This window comes from Gopherus flavomarginatus, chromosome 11 (genome assembly GCF_025201925.1).
Source record: "Gopherus flavomarginatus isolate rGopFla2 chromosome 11, rGopFla2.mat.asm, whole genome shotgun sequence".
NCBI classification, from domain to species: Eukaryota; Metazoa; Chordata; order Testudines; family Testudinidae; genus Gopherus; species Gopherus flavomarginatus.
In genome coordinates, this window is record NC_066627.1 from 52,038,153 (window position 1) to 52,057,331 (window position 19,179).

Here is a 19,179-nt window from a genome sequence, read left to right on the forward strand (position 1 = left end):
AGACCCTGCTCTGGTCACTCAGCGAACAGAAAACTACTCACCCAGGGACCAGTATATTTGCCCTCTACCAGACTCCTGCACCCCACTGGCCTGGGTCTGTCACATATCCCTCCCCCCTGCTCAACACCAAGGGGTTGGGCAGCTTGGGAAGCCAGACAGTGCACACGTGACAAGCCATCGGCATTGCCGTGATGGCTCCCTGCTCTGTGTTGCACACGGAAGTGGAAAGGTTGGAGGGATAAGAACCACCTGGTCACCCTCATGTTCTTCTCCTTGTTCTGCTGCATCCATTGAAGAGGGGCATGGTCGGTCACGAGGACAAATCTGCGCCCGAACAAGTAGTAGCGCAATGCTTCCATGGCCCATTTTACGGCGAGGCTCTCTCTCTCCATCACTGCATATTTTTGTTCCCTCAGAAGGAGTTTCCTACTGAGATAGAGAATTGGGTGTTCCTCCTCCCCGACCATCTGTGATAGAATGGCCCCCAGCCCTACTTCCGATGCATCCGTCTGCAGGATAAATTCCTTGATGAAATCAGGGGCTATCAGTACAGGGTTACTGCAGAGGCCAGTCCTTAGGTCTGTGAATGCTTCCTCTGCTGCGTCAGACCATCTCACCAGATCAGGTCCAGGGGCTTTTACTAGGTCAGTCAGTTACTCGTTCCCTTGTGGTAAAGTGGGGGATAAATCGTCGGTAATACCCCACTATACCTAGGAATGCCCGGACTTGTTTCTTGTGACGTGGTCGTGGCCAATTTTGGATGACCTCCAACTTGTTCACTTGGGGTTTTACCAGACCTTTTCCCACAATGTAGCCAAGATATTTGGCCTCCGTAAACCCTACAGCTCACTTGGCAGGGTTTGCTGTAAGGCCAGCTTGCTTGAAGGTATCAAGGACTGCCTCCACCTTCTCTAGGTGGGTTTCCTAGTCTGGGGTATGAATGACCACATTGTCCAAGTGGGCAGCAGCATAACTGTTATGCGGGCGTAATAGCTTATCCATGAGGCGCTGGAAAGTAGCTGGGGTCCCATGTAGTCCAAAAGGGAGGACAGTATATTGAAAAAGACCCTCTGGTGTAGAGAACGCAGTCTTTTCCTTTGCTCCTTCCGCAAGGGGAATCTGCCAGTACCCCTTTGTCAAGTCTGGAGTAGTCAAGTACCGGGCATTACCCAGACAGTCCACTAGCTCATCCATGCGAGGTATGGGGTACGCGTCAAACTGGGATACTTCATTTAGTCACTGGAAGTCGTTGCAAAATCTTGTGGTGCCATCAGTTTTGGGCACCAGCACGATCTGGCTGGACCACTGACTGTGGGATTCTTCGATGATCCCCAACTCCAGCATTTTTTTTACTTCTGCTTTTATTTCCTCCCTTTTGGCCGCTGGCACCCGATAGGGCCTCATTGTTATTCTGGCCCCAGGGTTCGTGACAATATGGTGATACGTCTCGGTTGTTCGACCCGGTTTTGTCGAGAACACATCTTGGTTCCGGAAGATCATCTCAGACACCTCATTCTTCTGGTCTGGTGTTAAATCAGGAGACACTCTCACCTGTTTGGAAGGCTTGTTTTCCTGCATTAGGGCTTTTTGGACACTTATGCACGCCTCTTGTGCATGCCAGGGTTTCAGAAAGTTGATGTAATAAATCTGTGCATGCCAGGGTTTCAGAAAGTTGATGTAATAAATCTTTCGGCATCCTGGCTGCCGCACCTTGTAGGTTACTTCTCTCACGGGTTCAACCACCTCATAGGGCCCCTGCCATTGGGCCAGAAGCTTGCTTTCTGCGGTGGGTACCAACACCATCACCCGATCCCCTGGTTGGAACTGTCGGACTTTTGCCTGGCGATTGTAGTGGGTTCTCTGGGCCTCCTGGGCCTTTTCCAAATGTTCCCATACAATAGGGGTGACACGGGCTATCCGGTCTCGCATCTGTATTAAATGTTCTATTATATTTCTCCTCTCATTGGGTTCCTCTTCCCAGATCTCTTTGGCGATGTCTAGTATGCCACGGGGGTGGATGCCCGTATAATAACTCGAAGGGGGAAAACCCAGTTGAGGCCTGAGGTACCTCCTGGATAGCGAACATAAGGTAGGGTAGTAGGGCGTCCCAATTCTTCCTGTCCCGACTTACCACCTTCCTTACCATAGCCTTGAGGGTTCGGTTAAACCTTTCTATCAATCCATCAGTCTGCGGATGGTAGACTGAAGTTCTCAGGGTATGTATATGAAGCAGCGTACAGAGGTCCTTCATTAGTTTTGATATAAATGGGGTTCCTTGGTCTGTTAATATCTCCTTTGGTAGCCCCACTTGGGCAAAGATCCCCACCAGCTCTTTGGCTATCGTTTTAGAGGCTGTGTTCCGCAGGGGGATGGCTTCTGGGTTGCGAGTAGCATAGTCCAAAACAACTAGTATATATTGGTGGCCCTGAGCCGTCTTCTCCAGGGGTCCCACTAGGTCCATGGCTATTCGCTCAAAGGGGACCTCTATGATGGGAAGGGGTACTAAAGGTGCCCTCAGGTGGGGACAGGGACAGTGCAGCTGACACTCTGGGCAGGACGCACAGTACCTCCATACTTCTTCGTGTACTGCGGGCCAGAAGAACCGTCGTAGGACTTGTGCCAGGGTCTTCTCTACCCCCAAATGCCTCCCAAAAAGGTGACTATGAGCAAGACTTAATACAGAATTCTGGTGTTTGTGAGGTACTAGGATCTGCTGTATCTTCTGCCCCTGTACTGGTGCAACCCAGTATAAGAGATTCTTCATTATGAAGTAGGGTCCTGGTCCCTGGGTTTTCCCTTCCACAGGGACACCATCTATTTCAGTCACCTCCTTCCTAATGTTGTTGTACCTTGGGTCTTCGGCCTGGTCTCATCCAAAATTTCCTCTTCCGGGACTAATCTGCCCAAGATCTAGGGGCCCAGTCTCTGTTGCCTCTACAGGTTCAGAAGCGTTAGGGTGGGGGTCAGACTCAGATGCTTCTTCCTCCGGGGTGGCCTCCTTTTCAGCTGCTCGGGTCCGCCTGCCTACGAGAGCGACCCTCTGGCTTTGAGTCAGTATTGGGGTTCCCAAGGCCTTAGCTGCCCTCCTTTCCCTTTTCGACTTTGTACCCTGTCTGGGAATGGAAAATAAATCTGGGGACATTACAGAGAAAACGGGGGGTTGACAGTCTACTATGGAGGCCTCACTAACTTCAGGGTTCCCCTTTTCCTCCAATCCTCCTACTGGGGGTAAGTTTCCAAACCCTGGGAAGTCCCTCCCTATGAGCACCGGGTATGGGAGTTTAGGGACTACACCTGCTGCTACCTCAGTAGCGTTCCCCTGAATTTCGAGTTTTACTGGGATGGTGCGGTAATAACCAACTGTCCCATGGACGCATGTTATCCCTGTACGCTTAGCCCTCAGCAGCTGACTACACGTCACAAGCTTCCCCGAGACAAGCGTGATAGCACTCCCCGAATCAACCAGTGCTGTGGTCTCTAATCCATTTAGCTTTACTGGTCTGGTGTACATATGTGGGGTTAGTGAGACCCCCACAAGGTGGATTAGGGAGCATGGGTCCGCCCAGTTCCCCAGGTTACACTGCATCAGCTCCTCAGCATTGGGACATGGGACATATAGCTGCACAAATTCCCCACAGGCATAACATCTATATGGAGTCCTAGTCATTCCCCGGTCTCTTGGTTTGGGTAGTCCAACCTCATGATCCTCTTCTCTCTCAGTGCTCTGACTCTTTGTGGCTTCTGGTGGGCCTTCAGCCCCTCTCCTTTTCCACCTGGGCTCCCCTGGTGGCCATGTCACTCGAGCTCTAGGGCTTAGTGCTGCTAGTTTAACCCGGGGTGCCTCTTCCTTAACTGGTCGGGTCAGCTTCCTCGCTGTCCTTCGCCTCTCTACCAGTGCAACAACCTCATCATAGGTGGAGGGTTCGTTCTGGCTTACCCAGGCACGAAGGTCTGGCAGTAGTCCCCTCATGTATCATTCGATGACCAGAACCTCTAGTATCTCTTCTGGACCCCGGGACTCCGTTCGCAACCACTTTTGTGCGAGATGGATGAGGTCATACAATTGGGACCTCGGGGTTTTATTTTACTGGTACCTCCACTCATGAAACCACTGGGCCTGAACTGCGGTTGTTACCCCGGATCTGGCCAGGATCTCTGCTTTCAGCTGGGGGTAGTCTGCTGCAGCCTCTTCAGGTAGATCATAGTAAGCCTTCTGGGCCTCCCCACACAGGAATGGGGCAAGGATGCCAGACCACTGATCTCAAGGCCAGGCCTCCCGTAGGGCTGTCCTCTCAAAGGCCAGAAGGTATGCCTCTACATCATCCTCCGGCATCATTTCCTGCAGCCAAAGGCTGGCCCGTATGAACTGCATCCTATCATGGCTTTGGTTCAGCTCTGTAAGGGTCTTTATCTGGTTTACCAGTTCTCGCAACATACCTCGGTCTTGAGAAGCCTGGTCCATCAGCAGGCGATTAGTCTCTTGCTGCAGCCGCACAGCCTCCTGTTGGGCAGCTGCCTGGACACGGGTAGCCTCCTGCTGAGTTGCCGAAGCTTGTATCAATGCCTGTACTAAGTCATCCATTGTGGTGAAAAAAAATAAACCCTCTACCTTTTTTTTTTTTTTAAATCACCCGCCTTCTTCTGCCGCGCTGTGCACACCAAGATCCCACTCCTGACACCAGTTGTGACAAAGTTCCTCCTCTACATTGGTGGGTCCTGCGCTTATTGGCAGATTTGCTCACCTCAGTGATCTTCCCCACAGTCTGGATCAACTCCTCCTGTGTCTGATCAGGAGTTGGGAGGTTTGGGGGGAACCCAGGCCCACCCTCTACTCCGGGTTCCAGCCCAGTGCCCTGTGGATTGCAGCTGTCGATAGTGCCTCCTGAAACAGCTGCATGACAGCTACAACTCCCTGGGCTACTTCCCCACGGCCTCCTCCAAACACCTTCTTTATGCTCACCACAGGACCTTCCTCCTGGTGTCTGATGACGCTTGTACTCCTTAGTTCTCCAGCAGCACGGCCTCTCACTCTCAGCTCCTTGTGCCTCTTGATCCCAGCTCCTCACACGCACTTTCTCTCCTCTGGCTCCTCCTCATCTGACTGGAGAGAGCTCCTTTTAAAACCCAGGTGCCCTAACTAGCCTGCCTTGATTGGCTGCAGGTGTTCTAATCAGCCTGTCTGCCTTAATTGGTCCTAGCAGGTTCCTGATTACTCTAGTGCAGACCCTGCTCTGGTCACTCAGCGAACAGAAAACTACTCACCCAGGGACCACTATATTTGCCCTCTACCAGACTCCTGTACCACACTGGCCTGGGTCTGTCACAATACATACTCCACGAACTGAGCGTTAGAGCTTGTTCCAGAATCTGGGACGAGCCTATGTTGTGAAAACCAAAATGCTCAAAATAGCACATGCATGTGAATGGACACGGTGCTAAAATTAAATTAACCTAGGGGGTCTCAAACTGGGGGTCAGGACCCCTCAGGGGGTCACGAGGTTATTACTGGGGGCCGTGAGCTGTCAGCCTCCGCTTCAAACCCTGCTTTGCCTCCAGCATTTATAATAGTGTTAAATATATAAAAAGAATGTTTTCAATTTATAAGGGGAGGGGGTCACACTCAGAGGTTTGCTATGTGAAAGGAGTCACCAGTATAAAAGTTTGAGAACCACTGAATTAACCCCTCTGGAGCCTCAGGGAATGCAGGGGAGGGGTCTCCCTTGGTAGGGATGGGAAGGATATTGCTCTTCTCATGTGATCCCTCCCCCAGTGGCTAATTTTAAGTGAAGCTACCCTCCCCCGACATGAATCTCCCTATGGCACTGAAATTAAATGTAGACTATAATTTGGCATTTGAGAAGTGAAAGGGATGGGAGCCCTAATGGAAAAGTTAACAGCTTGGCTCTTCTGCAAGCCTTAAATTGCTGACTGAGCTTCAGGGTAGGGAAGGCTGTGCCTTCCAAACAGCCTGGCCCTGGCCCCTATCTGACCCCCACCCACTTCCAGACCCCTGACTGCCCGCCCCCCTCAGAATCCCAGACCCATCCTGCTCCTTGTCTCCTCACCATCCCCCAGAGACCCCACCCCAGGACCCCACCCCTGCTCCCTGTCCCCTGACTGCCCCGACCCCTATCCAGCCCCCCGCTGAGTCCTGACAGACCCCCGGAACACCCACAATCCAACCCCCCCCGTTCCCTGCCCCCTGACTGCCTACCCCTCCCTCAGAATCCCTGACCCATCCTGTTTCTTGTCCCCTCATCGTCCCCGAGAGACTCCCCCCAACCACCATCCTGGGACCCCACCCCTGCTCCCTGACTGCCCCAACCCCTATCCTGAGCCCCGGAATGATGCAGCTTGGGGTGTCCCCCATCCCCTGACTGGCCCCCCGAACCTCTCCCCCCTCCGTGTGCCCTGACTGTCCCCAGGATTCCCTGCCTCCTAGCCAATCCCCGCCCCCGACTCCTTACCCCTGGCTCTGGCTCCCTCCTCACCCGGAGCCTCAGCCCCTCCAGGAGCATCCCTTGACAGCTGCAGCGTGGCTCCGGCGGGGCCCCTGAGCCTCTCCCCGCTCACAGCCACATGGTCAGGGGACGGGGCTCGGAGCTCCAGGCTGAGCTCAGCTCAGCTCCCTCCGCTCGGCGTGGAGCTCGCAGCCCCACCCCTGACACGTGGCTCTGAGTGGGGTGGGCTCAGGGGCCACGCGGGAGCCACGCTGCAGCTGTCGAGGGACGCTCCTGAATGGGCTGAGGCTCCAGGACAGGGGCGGAGATGGGGTCAGGTGGGGCGGGGGAGGGAGCCGCGGCCATTCTCCTGGGGGCCCCTGCGGAGTCTGGGGCAAATTGCCCCACTTGCCCCCTCCGGGCAACCCTGGCTCCAGAACCTAACCCTGCCCCTCGCACTCTGCCCCTGCGGGCTGGGGGCTAAGGGAGGGGTCGCTACATCTTTCTCACTCTCCCACCGGGTCTCTGACACTCCTTTGGGGGACAGGGATAAGCCCTCCCCAAAGGCCTGGGCTATCCATGTGTGTGTTCCGTGCTCTGGATCCTGCCCTGTCCATCTCTGTTTCCCCCACCCAGCCCTGCCCCACCCCGCGGATATCCTCAGCTGGTGCCTAATGCCAAGAGTTGCACGTCTCTGTGCTGCTGACCCGTCTCTGGGATGTGACTGGAGGAGGGGCATGGGGAAGTCTTGGGGCTCCCACCCTGTGCCTGGGGCCCCTGGACTCCCAAGTCACTCATGCACCCAGCCCCGGCCCTGGCCACAGCCCCACTCACATCCTGCCTCCAGACCAGTCGGGCTCCTGCTCTCCCCTTAGCTCTGCCCCTCTGGCCCAGCAGCTCCACCTTACATGGGACTCCACGCTCCTCACTCCCTCATTGGCCTGGCTGCCCTGTCAATCAGCCAGACTTGAAGCGTTGGTATCTCCCCATTGGCCCTGGGGACTGTCAGCCTCAGAGTCCTGATTTCCCATTGGCCCTCCCCCTTTTGGTACTGGGAGAGGGGAACCAAACCCCCCACCCCGAGTTTCAGTGGAGGGCCAGCAGCCCGCTGACACCAAGATGCTGCATGCGGGTGTTTGACATCTGGTTGCAGCATTTCCCCAAATTACCACTGGGTTTTCTCCTTTTTATAAAAGCTTCTTTTGTGAGACAGGGCAGTGGGGCAGGGCTGCCTCCTGCAAGCCCCCACCCCCAGGGTGATTTATCACCGCCCAGAGAGGCGACTCCATCTGAGCCAGGGCACCCCCCAGCTCTCCTTTAACATGCTGGGGCAGTTTGAACACAAGCCTGCCAGGAACCCCTGCAGCCTGTGTGTACGTGTCCTCCTCTGCCTCTCTACAGTGGGGACACCCTGGCTCCCCCAGGCACATTGCCACCGTGGGCAGGCGCCCCACTGTTGAAATACAAGGGACATGCCTTGATTCAAGGGTCGGGGCATTTCTGAAACCCTCAGGTCCTAAGCCAGGGAATGGCCTGGAGGCTGGAGTGGGAGTTTGCCTGAGGATGCACTGCAGGACCTTGTCCATAGTATTGACAATCCCGTCGCCTTTCACTGCTGATCAGATGTACACGGAGTGACACCAGCCCAGTAACTCTCAGGAGAGTCTCCGGCTGGGGTGGCTGCTGGGTCACTGGGGAATCCTGAATGTATCTTAGTGACATCATCACACACCCCAAGCTGCATCATGCTAAAGAGCATCTGCACACCCAGCTTGTAATAAATAATGCCAGAAGGTGGCTGATGCTTTGGCTTTCTGGACACCAGGATCCCTGAGCCAAAGGCAACCTGGGCTCGTGGGCGCTCTCCTGGGGTTAGAGAGGAAATGCCCAGCACTCATGGCAGCTGTCTGAGCCATTTCTCCTGTGTCCTGCCCCTTGAGCCCCCACCCCAGCTGCGCCCCAGACGAACATGACCCCTCTGAGCCCTGGCAGGAGGGCCATGGTCCTGGGTGCCAGCCTACAGAGGAGTTCGGTAGGACTGGTAATGTCAGAAACATTGTCCCACCCGCAGTGATTTCAGCTCTCATTTAAACACTTACAATAACAAAGGCTCCTAATAGAGCCTATTTAGCTCTGTCTTTGAACAGTGGGGAGAAACAGGTTAAACCAGACACAGGGGACCCTTACACTACCTACCCCTGCATTCAGTGATCTGTAACCCAGCACCAGTCAAAGTTGATCACTTTGAGCAAGAGGGCTCTATCTGCTGGATATCATGGCAGAGTAGGTATGTCCATGTAAATACAGTTTGCTCCTGAAGTCTCTCCCCCTCCCAGCTAGCTGTCAGGGGAGAACTCCTTCAGACCCTGCTTACACATGCTTGCGCCTTTCCATGGCAGCCTGGAGGTCTCTGCTCCCGCTGTCCATCACTTTGCTGTTTGTGAAATGTGGCCACTTCACTCCCTCTGTGCTGGGGGAGCCAGACAGGAATGTGTCTGACTCACCCCCCAAGCTCAGACCAGATCCACAGATCTCTGCCTGGCTCCCATCTCAGATCTCAGCACCTGTGGGGTGTGGCTGGAGTCCAGAGCAGGAACCCCAGAGAAAGTCTTTCCCCCTGGGATTCAGAGGCGGGTCCCATGGGCCAGGGTCTGGTCGCTCCAGTGGGGATGGGAAAGCAAGCCAGAGTGTGGGAAGGGAGCAGGGTCAATCGGCTCACACCCCCGGCCTCCAGCAGCAAGCCCCTCTCCTGCCCAAAGGGACAGTCGTAAGGCCCCAGCTTCTGTGGGGAGTCTCAGGGTGGCAGAGCCAGGGTGCCACTGCAGGGCGAAGCCGTGTTTATGCAGCCCCCGGGCACTGTCTGCAGCTCCCTGCGCTGGGGAGATGCTAAGAGAGGTGGGGTTAAAGAGGGAACACGATCCTCTTGTAGCGAAGGTCCTGTGGGGTGGGGGACTGCGATCCTCGGGATCTGGTGTCTCTAGGACACCAACAGCTGCTCTCTGGAGCCAGGGACTATGCGGCAGCTCACGCTCTAGTGACACTGTCCAGTGCCTGCCACCCCCCAGGAGACCCCGTTTCACCAGGGACATTAGCCTGGGGCACAGGCTCCAGCTGCAGGGATTGTCCTGGGTGGACATGCAGGGACAGTGAGGCCCAAGCCAGGAAATCACAGGGAGGCCAGCTGAGCTGAGCTTTTTATTACACAAGCCATGTGCAGGGCGAGATCAGGCCCATGGGCGACTGGGGGTGGGTGTCAGGTGGGGACCGGATTGGAGGATCCTGTCCCATCCCCCACAGGCCCTGCTGTCAGGCTTTCGGTTCTTCCCAGTCTCTCTCTGGTCGGCCCTGTGGAAGAAGGGGACAGTCGGTCAGGCCAGGGGTGGTCCTGAGGCTGGGGGGCAGGGAGGGAGGTGACAGGAGCAAGGACCTGCAATCCTGGACTGCCTCATGCGCAGGGCTGGGCACAGAGATCCCGGCACACAGGGGGGGCCTCAGTGTCAGGTGCAGGCAGAGCGGTTCTGCATGGGGGGCAGTCGGGGACACAGCTGATGCGGCTGCACCCGGCCCTTCCAGGGCAGTCGCCCTCCTTGCAGCAGGGCTGAGTGCACGGGGCTGGGTGACCTCGGGAGCCACCACTGGGCAAACTCCATGGCACAGAGAAGCCCCGGGGAGGAGGCAGGAGACCCAGCCGGCCGATATCATCCCTGAGAAGTCCTCTCCCCATCTCCAATGCAACCTCCCACAGCCCTTCGCCTCATCCCGAGAGAGCTGGGAGCACTGTGGGGGGAGAGGGCAATCTGCACTCCGCAGACTCCAGGCCTGGGGGAAGCTGGGTCACTCGGAGCAGGTCTGTTACTACAGTGACCTTTTCAAAATGTAAAAACAAGACACAGGCAGGAACCCCAGACCCTCTGTGACCACGTCCCCTGAACCACCTCTTCCCCCAGGCCCCGTGCTCTGGCCAGGCCAGAAGCTGGAGCCAACCATGGGAAGAGCTGCCCAGGGAGCCTGGGCCGCTGCGGGGAGACCCAGACCCTCCACCTGCCCTGGGCAGGGGCTGAGGTGCCTGACAGCACCTCCCAGCCAGTTTTCCTGCCCCCTGGGGTAGGGTGACCAGGGCAGCCAGCGGGCCTGGGACTCCCGCCAGCAGCCTGGCCTCCCCTTACCATGGCCTGGCTTCGGCTTGGCCAGGGGGTGGGGTCTCATAGTGAAGGGGAGCTAAGGACCACCTCAGCTCCCCCAGCCAGGAAGAGGCTGGCACCACCCTGTGTGTCAGGCAGGCTGTCCTGGAGTAATTCACCCAGGAACGAGATGTGAAATGTACATTTTGGGACATTTACGCCCAAGTCAGGACAGGTGGTCACCCCTTCTGTGATGCTGGGGCCCTGGCCCTGTCTGCGTGACCCGATTCCTCCCAGCGCTCAGAGATGGGAGCAGGGAGCCCTTGTGCCTGGTGATCAGAACGGCCCCGTGCAGTGGGAGGTGGGACTCGCTCTGCAGAGCCCCCGCACTACGCTGAACCTCGCCTGCCGTGGGGGTTTGGCAAGTCTGGCCACACAGGGCCGGATTTACAAAAATACCAGTGGCTCCATGGAGCTGGGCCCATGCTCAGAAGGGGCCCCGGCCCGTTCTGCTTGCACTGCGCCCCGAGAGCCCACTGGCTGCCCCTGCCCACCACTTCTCCTCTCAACCTGCCTGCTGGCTGGCCAAGAGCTCCTCTCCTCCCCTCCCCCAGCCCCATTCCCCTGCTTCTCCCAGCCCCCTGGCCAGACCCCAGTGCACCTCTGGCTCTGAGCAGTCTCTGCTTCCCACCACCTGAGGGGCCCTGCCTGTCTCCCCAGAGCTGAGCCACCTGGGACTGGTGCAGAAGCCTGGCCAGTATCAGTCAGTTGAGGGGTGGGGGGACAGTGTTGGGGGCTTGTCTGGGCCCCTCCAGTAAAGTGGGTCCTGAGGGAGCCCGGCTCAGGCAGGCTCTGGCCTTGCTGATTGCGCCACTCCCAAGGGGCCGAAGCAATTCCCTGCCCCAGGACCAGCTCTGGGGGCGCTGCCAGCTCAGCCTGGCAGACACAGTCACCTCCCAGGAGGGGCGGTGAGTGTGGCTGGGAGTGGGTCTCTGGGAGGCCTGGGGGGGGTGCTGGGCTGTGAGGGGGCGGGGAGATGTGTGTGTTGGGGCACTAGGGAGTGGGGGCTCTATGTGAGATGCTGGGCAGTTGTGGGGGGAAGTGAGCAGAGGGGCACTGTGCAGGGGTGGTGTTCTGCAGGGCGCTGGGCATTTGCAAAGGGTCTGTAGGGGGTTCTGGCCATAGGGAATCATGGGGGTTTTGGGTGGGGGGACTGTGTGCATGGCATGAGCCTGCCCCTGACAGGAAGGGACATGCTGGCGGCATAGGGCTGGGCAGGCCCCTGTGCATCTGACAATTGGTCAGTAAATAGTCCCCTGCACTGGGCTGGGTGAAGCAGGGCCACCCCTGCCATGCCATGCCCCTGGCCAGTCCCTCGCTCTGGGGACAGAAGCCACCCCCCCACTCCATGCTCCATTGCCCCCATTGGGGCCCACAAATATATTTGGCGCCAGGCCCACAAAAGGTTAATCCGGCCCTGCAGCCACACCCAACACTGCAGCACTTTTCTGCTCCAGGGCAGTCGGCGTCGCTGAAGCAGAGCAGAGCACAGATCCCCATGGTGTCTGGGGGGAACATGCGGCAGAACCCGGGTTTCTCTGGAAGACAGAACGGTCCCACGGCAGTGAGACACCTGGCTGATAACAAAGCCCAACAGCTCCATGAGGGGCTGAGCGGGGTCCTCAGAGAAATGCACCAGCCCTGGAGACAGCAGTGAGAGATTAGATATCAGATGGAAAACCGCCCCCAGGCCTGCACTCAGGGCACCCCTGGCTCCTGCCCTTGAGCCAGGGGTCCCCGTCCAGTCCCCGTCTCACCGAGAGCTCAGCGCAGGGAGGGGCGACCTTCCAGCAGAGAAACCTCCACTTCTAGCTTCAGCCACGCTCTCCAGGGCCGAGCCCCACCCAGCTCTAGGGGTTAGGGGAGGAATTCTGTCCCAGGGGTTCCAGCGAGGGAGGTTGGATAAACACGGCACTAAGGGATGCAAAGGGAGGGGCCGAGGGGCAGGACCCCTCGCAGGAGCAAACATCTCTGTAGTTCTCTGTGAATCCTCCACACAGCTCATGTCTCACATGCTGGGCTGATGGGAAATCCTGTCTGTGCCGCGCCCAGCACCTTTGGGGGCCATAACCCTAACAGCGTTTCCAACGTGTGCAGAGTGGCAAGCGGGAGGGCCAAGGGCTTGTCACAGCTACGCTCTCATCCCTGCAAAGAGGCACCTCCCTGGGTAGCCGTTTATTCCGTTTAACAACAGGAGAAGGGAAGCAGTTGCTTCAGCCGCTGAACGCCCAACGTCCTCAGGAAGGGGCCAGTTAGTTCCTGTTCCAGAGCGAAATGTAGCAACAGGATAGCAGCTGAGCAATGTGGCAACCACCTGCTCAGGTCAGAGCTTTATACCCCTCCTTCCCCCCGACCCTAACAAAGCCAGGGTGGGGTGACACTGGCAATCCTGAGTCCCAGTGTCTCAGAGGAACAGTGACAGACACAGCACTGGAACAGGGCCGGATGAATCTTTTGTGAGCCCTTATGTAGTCACTGTGGGCTCCGAGTGTGGGCCTGTTGGGGCAGTGCCATTGGTGTCCTAGTATACCTGGTACTGAACCTCAGAAACATATTTCATTTTGATCACACACCCCTACATGACTATATGCATTGCCATACACAGCTCCCTCAGCCCCCGGTTCTTCTCACTGAGCTGGACCCATGTGAGTTTACTAGTGTCCACAGTGAGTAGAACTTTCACAGTGATCAAGGAAACTCCGCACAGATTTATCTCCTTCCTCATTCAAACCTTCTCTAGCCATGTCTCCAGTACCCCACTACGTCACCAGTCACTGCATGTGGTCCTAGTCTCAGCTCAAAGTTCTAAAGTCAGCAGATACCTGATCGGTTCTGACAGATCCCTCCCTCAGCCCCCATCCTGCCATGTGAGCAAACCACCTGCAAGCACCATTTCCCCAAAGTGAGGACTTAGGCTGGTGTCTTCAGGTTCCCAAGGGCTTTCTCCCTCTGCTCCCATCTACATGCTAGTCTGCTACCTGATCACCACCACCTCTCCCAATACTTGTTTCCTTTCTACTTTGGACATGCTCCCAACCAGCTGGAAGCACGCTCTGCAAGCCTGACCTGCTCCCTCCTTCCTTGCTCCCCCTGACATTCCTTTCTTACTGGTGTGATGGAGTAGGGGCTGTCTGTGTGGGAAATGGGAGAGCAGGGGAGGACTTTAGGGGATGGACGACGCCGGAGCCTGTAACCTGAGCTAGGTAAGGGAGGGGAAAGGTCAACACCTTTGCCCGGAAAGGGGACAAAGGAAGGGAGTGGCAGGAGGGAAGCAGTTTGATTTTGGGCTTGGGGCTGGATGGGCGGAATTCAGGGTATCCTAGCTAGGATCCAAGCACCCTGAAAGCCCAGAAGGACTCGGTGGAGGAGTCCTGACTGTGCCTGCAAGCTCTGCTGTAACCTGTGTTCCTGTTGTTCAATAAACCTTCTGTTTTACTGGCTGGCTAACAGTCACTGTGTGTCCCAGGAAGAGGGGTGCAGGGCCGGACTCCCCCACACTCCGTGACAACTGGTGGCAGCGGCAGGAGATACTGCACCCTGTGGACGGCGCTTCCTGCAATAAGTGACTGGGGAGCAGTAAAACAAAGGGGTGGTTAACCCTTGGGAGTGTGTGCCCAGTGAGAAGGACTTTGCAGTAACAGGGTCCCCCGGGGGATTGCAGCGAGCGGTCCCAGGGGCGGAGGAGTCTGCAGCTCGACCCTGGCAGAGAGGTGGTGACCTCAAGAAGGGCTGGTGCACTAGGGGTCCCCCTGGAAAACGTGGGGAGCGGCGAGCACCCCGGCCTGTGAGTGGCCAGCAGGAAGATGTATGCCAAGCGGCGCAAGTGTGACCTGGTGGAGCTGTGCAAGCAGAGGGGGCTGCACCCGGGGAGACGCACCAAGGACCAGCTGATTGCCCAGCTGGAGCAGGGAGACCGCATGAATGAACGGAGCCCTGTCTCTGAGGGAAGCAGCCTGGCAGATGCAGCGCAGGCACCAGTGTCAGTCCCCGCTGGGAGTGGTCAGCCGGCGGACGAGGGCTTCCCGAGACCCCCCCTTCCTAGGCCTAGGGGAAGGGCGGGGAGGAGCCCAGTGTATACCGAGGGCACCGTGACCCCCCCGGCCAGCAGGGGATCCTCCTGGCGACGCTCGGCATCCGTGGAGCGGATGCGGCTGGAATACGAAAGGGAGCTGAGATGGGAGGAGCTTGAGTTAAAGAGGCAAGAGCTGGAGGAGAAGGCAAAACAGCGTAAACATGAGGAGAACCAGCGTAAACATGAGCGGGAGGAGAAGGAGAAACAGCGTAAACATGAGCTGGACCTGGCCCAGCTGAGGAGCAGTGGGGCCCCGGCTGCGGTGAGTGAGGGGGGACCCAAGCCTACAAAGAGCTTTGATAAGCACTTGCTGCCCTGGCGTAAGGAGGGGGAGGACATAGATACCTTCCTGACGGCCTTTGAGAATGCCTGCGAGCTGCACAGGGTTGACCCTGCAGACAGGATCGCAGTTCTCACCCCCTTACTGGACTCCACAGCCGTGGAGGTGTACAGCCGACTGAAAGGGGCGGAGGCAGGGGACTACGAACTGTTCAAACAGGCCCTGCTCCGCGAGTTTGGGCTGACTCCTGAGATGTACCGGAAAAAGTTCCGGAGCCAGCGTAAAACCCGTGAGGTCACATACCTACAACTGGTCAACCGGGCGCAGGGGTATGCCCGCAAGTGGACAGCTGGGGCCCAAACTAAAGAGGACCTGCTTGACCTATTCATACTGGAGCACCTGTACGAGCAGTGCCCGTCCGACTTGAGGCTGTGGTTGATGGACCAGAAGCCGGAGAACCTGCAGCACGCAGGCCAGCTGGCCGACCAATTTGTGGACAGTCGGGCAGGGGATGGCAGTGAGGAGTCTCGAAGGAGCAGGCCTGCCTCAACGCAGAGAGAGAGTCGTCATGGGACCTCCCAGCGGGGGCCTATGGAGAACCCCCCCAAAAGGGGAACATCCAGGGTCAGGTCCCTCCAACCCACTCAAGGGGACCCACGAGACATGGGCTGCTATCACTGTGGCCAACGAGGCCACATACGGGCCCAGTGCCCCAAGCTCAGGGACAGACCAAGCAGACCCAACCCGCAGAGGGTGGACTGGGTAAAAACCCAATCGGAGGAGGGGCTACATTCCCAGGAAAGGGGGGCTGGCAACATACCACCTGTGAAGGAGGGAGGAGGTCCCCAGGTCAGCTCCTCTGGAGGGCTGGAAGCTCCAGGCTCTGGGCTTTTGGTTTACCGAGTGGGCGCAGGGCTGCCCCTCCGGAAAGAGTGCCTTGTTTCCCTGGAGGTAGATGGGAGGGAGGTCACTGGGTACTGGGACACGGGCGCAGAGATGATGCTGGCCCGGCCCGAGGTAGTGGCCTCAGATCGGATGGTGTCCGACACCTACCTGACCCTGATGGGCGTGGGCGGGACTCCATTCAAGGTGTCCGTGGGGAGAGTACATCTGAAGTGGGAGGCCAAGGAGGGCCCCAAGGACGTGGGGGTACACCCACATTTGCCCACGAACGTGTTAATGGGAGGGGACCTCGAGGACTGGCCAAGTAACACCCAGAGTGCCCTGGTCGTGACTTTTAGTCAGAGTCGGCAAAGGGCACTGCACCCCGACAATGGGGAAGGGACTCGGCCCGAGGTGCAGGACTCTAACCTGGTGGGGGGGGAACGCCCAGGGGCACGGTTCAGAGAGGCTGCAGCCTCAGACCCAGCCAGCAAGAGAGAGCCGGTCCCCATCCCTGTCCCAGCTGCTGAGTTCCAGGCCGAGTTGCAGAAAGATCCATCCTTGCAGAAGCCCAGGGACCGGGCTGACCTTAGTGCAGTACAGACCATGAGGAGAGGTTGCAAGGAGAGGTTCCTGTGGGAGAAGGGGTTCCTGTACCGAGAATGGGCTACCCCAGGGGAAGTAGAGGCATGGGGGATCAGGAGGCAGCTGGTGGTTCCCCAGAAGTTTCGTCACAAGCTGCTGTACCTGGCCCATGACATCCCTCTCGCAGGGCACCAGGGAATCTGGCGCACCAGGCAGAGGCTGCTACAGAACTTTTACTGGCCTGGGGTCTTTACCCAGGTCCGACAGTACTGCCAATCCTGTGACCCCTGCCCGAGGGTGGGGAAGGCCCGGGACAAGGGGAAAGTGGCTTTGAGGCCTTTACCCATCATAGAAGAACCTTTCCAGAAGGTGGCCATGGACATAGTGGGACCCCTCAGCAAGACGACCCGGTCAGGGAAGAAATACATCCTGGTGGTGGTGGATTTTGCCACTCGCTACCCCGAGGCGGTGGCCTTGTCCTCTATCGAAGCAGACACAGTGGCAGATGCGCTGCTGACTATTTTCAGCCAGGTGGGGTTCCCCAAGGAGGTCTTAACGGATCAGGGGTCCAACTTCATGTCGGCCCTGCTCCGGTCCTTATGGCAGAAATGTGGGGTCCAGCACAACTGGGCCTCAGTGTATCACCCTCAGTCCAACGAGCTGGTGGAAAGGTTCAACGGGACGCTGAAGATGATGATAAAAACATTTATGAACCAGCACCCGCAGGATTGGGACAAGTACTTACCTCACCTGCTGTTCGCATACAGGGAGGTACCCCAGGAATCTACCGGGTTTTCACCTTTCGAACTGTTGTATGGAAGGCGGGTAAGGGGGCCCCTAGACCTGATGAGGGACGAATGGGAGGGGAAGGCCGCTCCCGAGGGAGAGTCAGTGGTGGAGTATGTCCTGACCTTCCGGGAAAGACTGGCCGAGCTCATGGGCCTGGCCAGGGAGAATCTGGCCCGAGCCCAGAGGAGGCAGAAGGTCTGGTATGACCGCACGGCACGGGCCCGTGCCTTCACCACCGGGGATCAGGTGATGGTTCTCATCCCCGTGAGGAGAAACAAACTCCAGGCCGCCTGGGAAGGGCTCTTCAAGGTTATCAAGCAACTGAATGAGGTAAACTATGTGCTGGAGCTGTCAAACCGGGCACATCACCGTCGGGTGTACCATGTGAACATGATGAAACCATACTATGACAGGGGGAATGTGGTGTTGGCCGTGTGTGGACATTGGGAGGAGCAGGGAGATGACCCCTTAGTGGATCTATTCCTGGGACAAAAGCTGGTTCCCCCCGGAGGCGATTCCCCTCTCTGATCAGCTGACCCTGGCCCAGCACGCTGAGATCAGAGGGGTGCTGCATCTATACCGACAGCTGTTTTCCAACCAGCCTGGATGCACTAATTTCACTGTCCACAGGGTTGAGACTGGGTCACTGTGACAAACTGGGTAAGTTCTTAATGTTTTCTCTGAGTACTGTGTTGGTGCCTCAGTGTCCCCATGGCAGTTCTTAAGTATCTGGCAGAGCAAAGGGCCAGTGCACCTAAATGTCTGGAGCTGGCTGGGGTTGAGGAGTGAAGTGCAGACGTGGGGGGTCTGGTTCACTGCCCCCCAGAATGGACCCAGCCGAGGGGTCCGGTTCGCTGTACCTACGAGCTCTGTTTCAGACCCTGTTCCTGTCATCAAATAAACCTCTGTTTTACTGGCTGGCTGAGAGTCACGTCTGACTGCAAAGTGGGGGTGCAGGACCCCGTGGCCCCCCCAGGACCCCGCTGGGGTGGACTCGCTGTGGGAAGCACACGGAGGGGCAGAGAATGCTGAATGCTCCAAGGAAAGACCCAGGAGGTGAAGCCGTGTGAGCTTCTTGCCCTCAACAAGTCTGCTCCAAGGGACAGGAGGCTCCCCAAAGTCCTGACTGGCTTGGTGGGGAGCAGTTCCAGAGCATCGCCCGGGGACTCCGTGACAACTGGTAGCAGCGGCGGGACGTACTGCACCCCGTCAATGGCGATGCTTGCAGTAAGTGACTGGGGAGCAGTAAAACAAAGGAGGAATAATGAGGACCAGGCGTGCTGAAGGCTCAGAGAGGCACGGTTTCAGGGGGCAGTTAACCTCTGGCAGTGTGTGACCAGCGAGAAGGACTGTTGGAGTAACGGGGTCCCCCTGAGGACTGCAGCGAGCAGTCTCAGGGGCGGAGGAGCTTGCCGCTCGACCCTGGGAGAGAGAAGGATTTTTGCAGCAGCAGGGTTCCCCTGGGGATTGCAGGAGCAGTCCCAGGGGCGGAGGAGTCTGCAGCTTCACCCTGGCAAAGAGGTGGTGATCACGAGAAGGGCTGGCACACCCGGGGTTCTTCCTGGAAACCATGGGGGAGCCAAGAGCACACAGGCCTGTGAGTCCAAAGCCACTTGGGAACGGTGAAGTGATGGCCTATCACCATCTCCTTGAGAAGGACATTGTGATCCTGTGCACAAAGAGAGGGTTACGCATGGGGACGTTCACCAAGGCACAGTTAATCGTGCAGTTGGAGGAAAAGCACCGCTCTGAGGAGCAGATTCCTGGCCCAGATGGGGCTACAAGAGAATCTGGGAGCAGCTGGAGCAGCAGCCAGGCATTCCCGGGAGTCTGGTCCCCAATCAGACGAGGGTCTTCACGATTGGGTTCCCCATCAGGAGATTGGAGACGGATGGGATGGGAGCAAAGCCCAAGAGAGCGAGAGGACCGTGAGAGAAAGCAAGAGCCCGA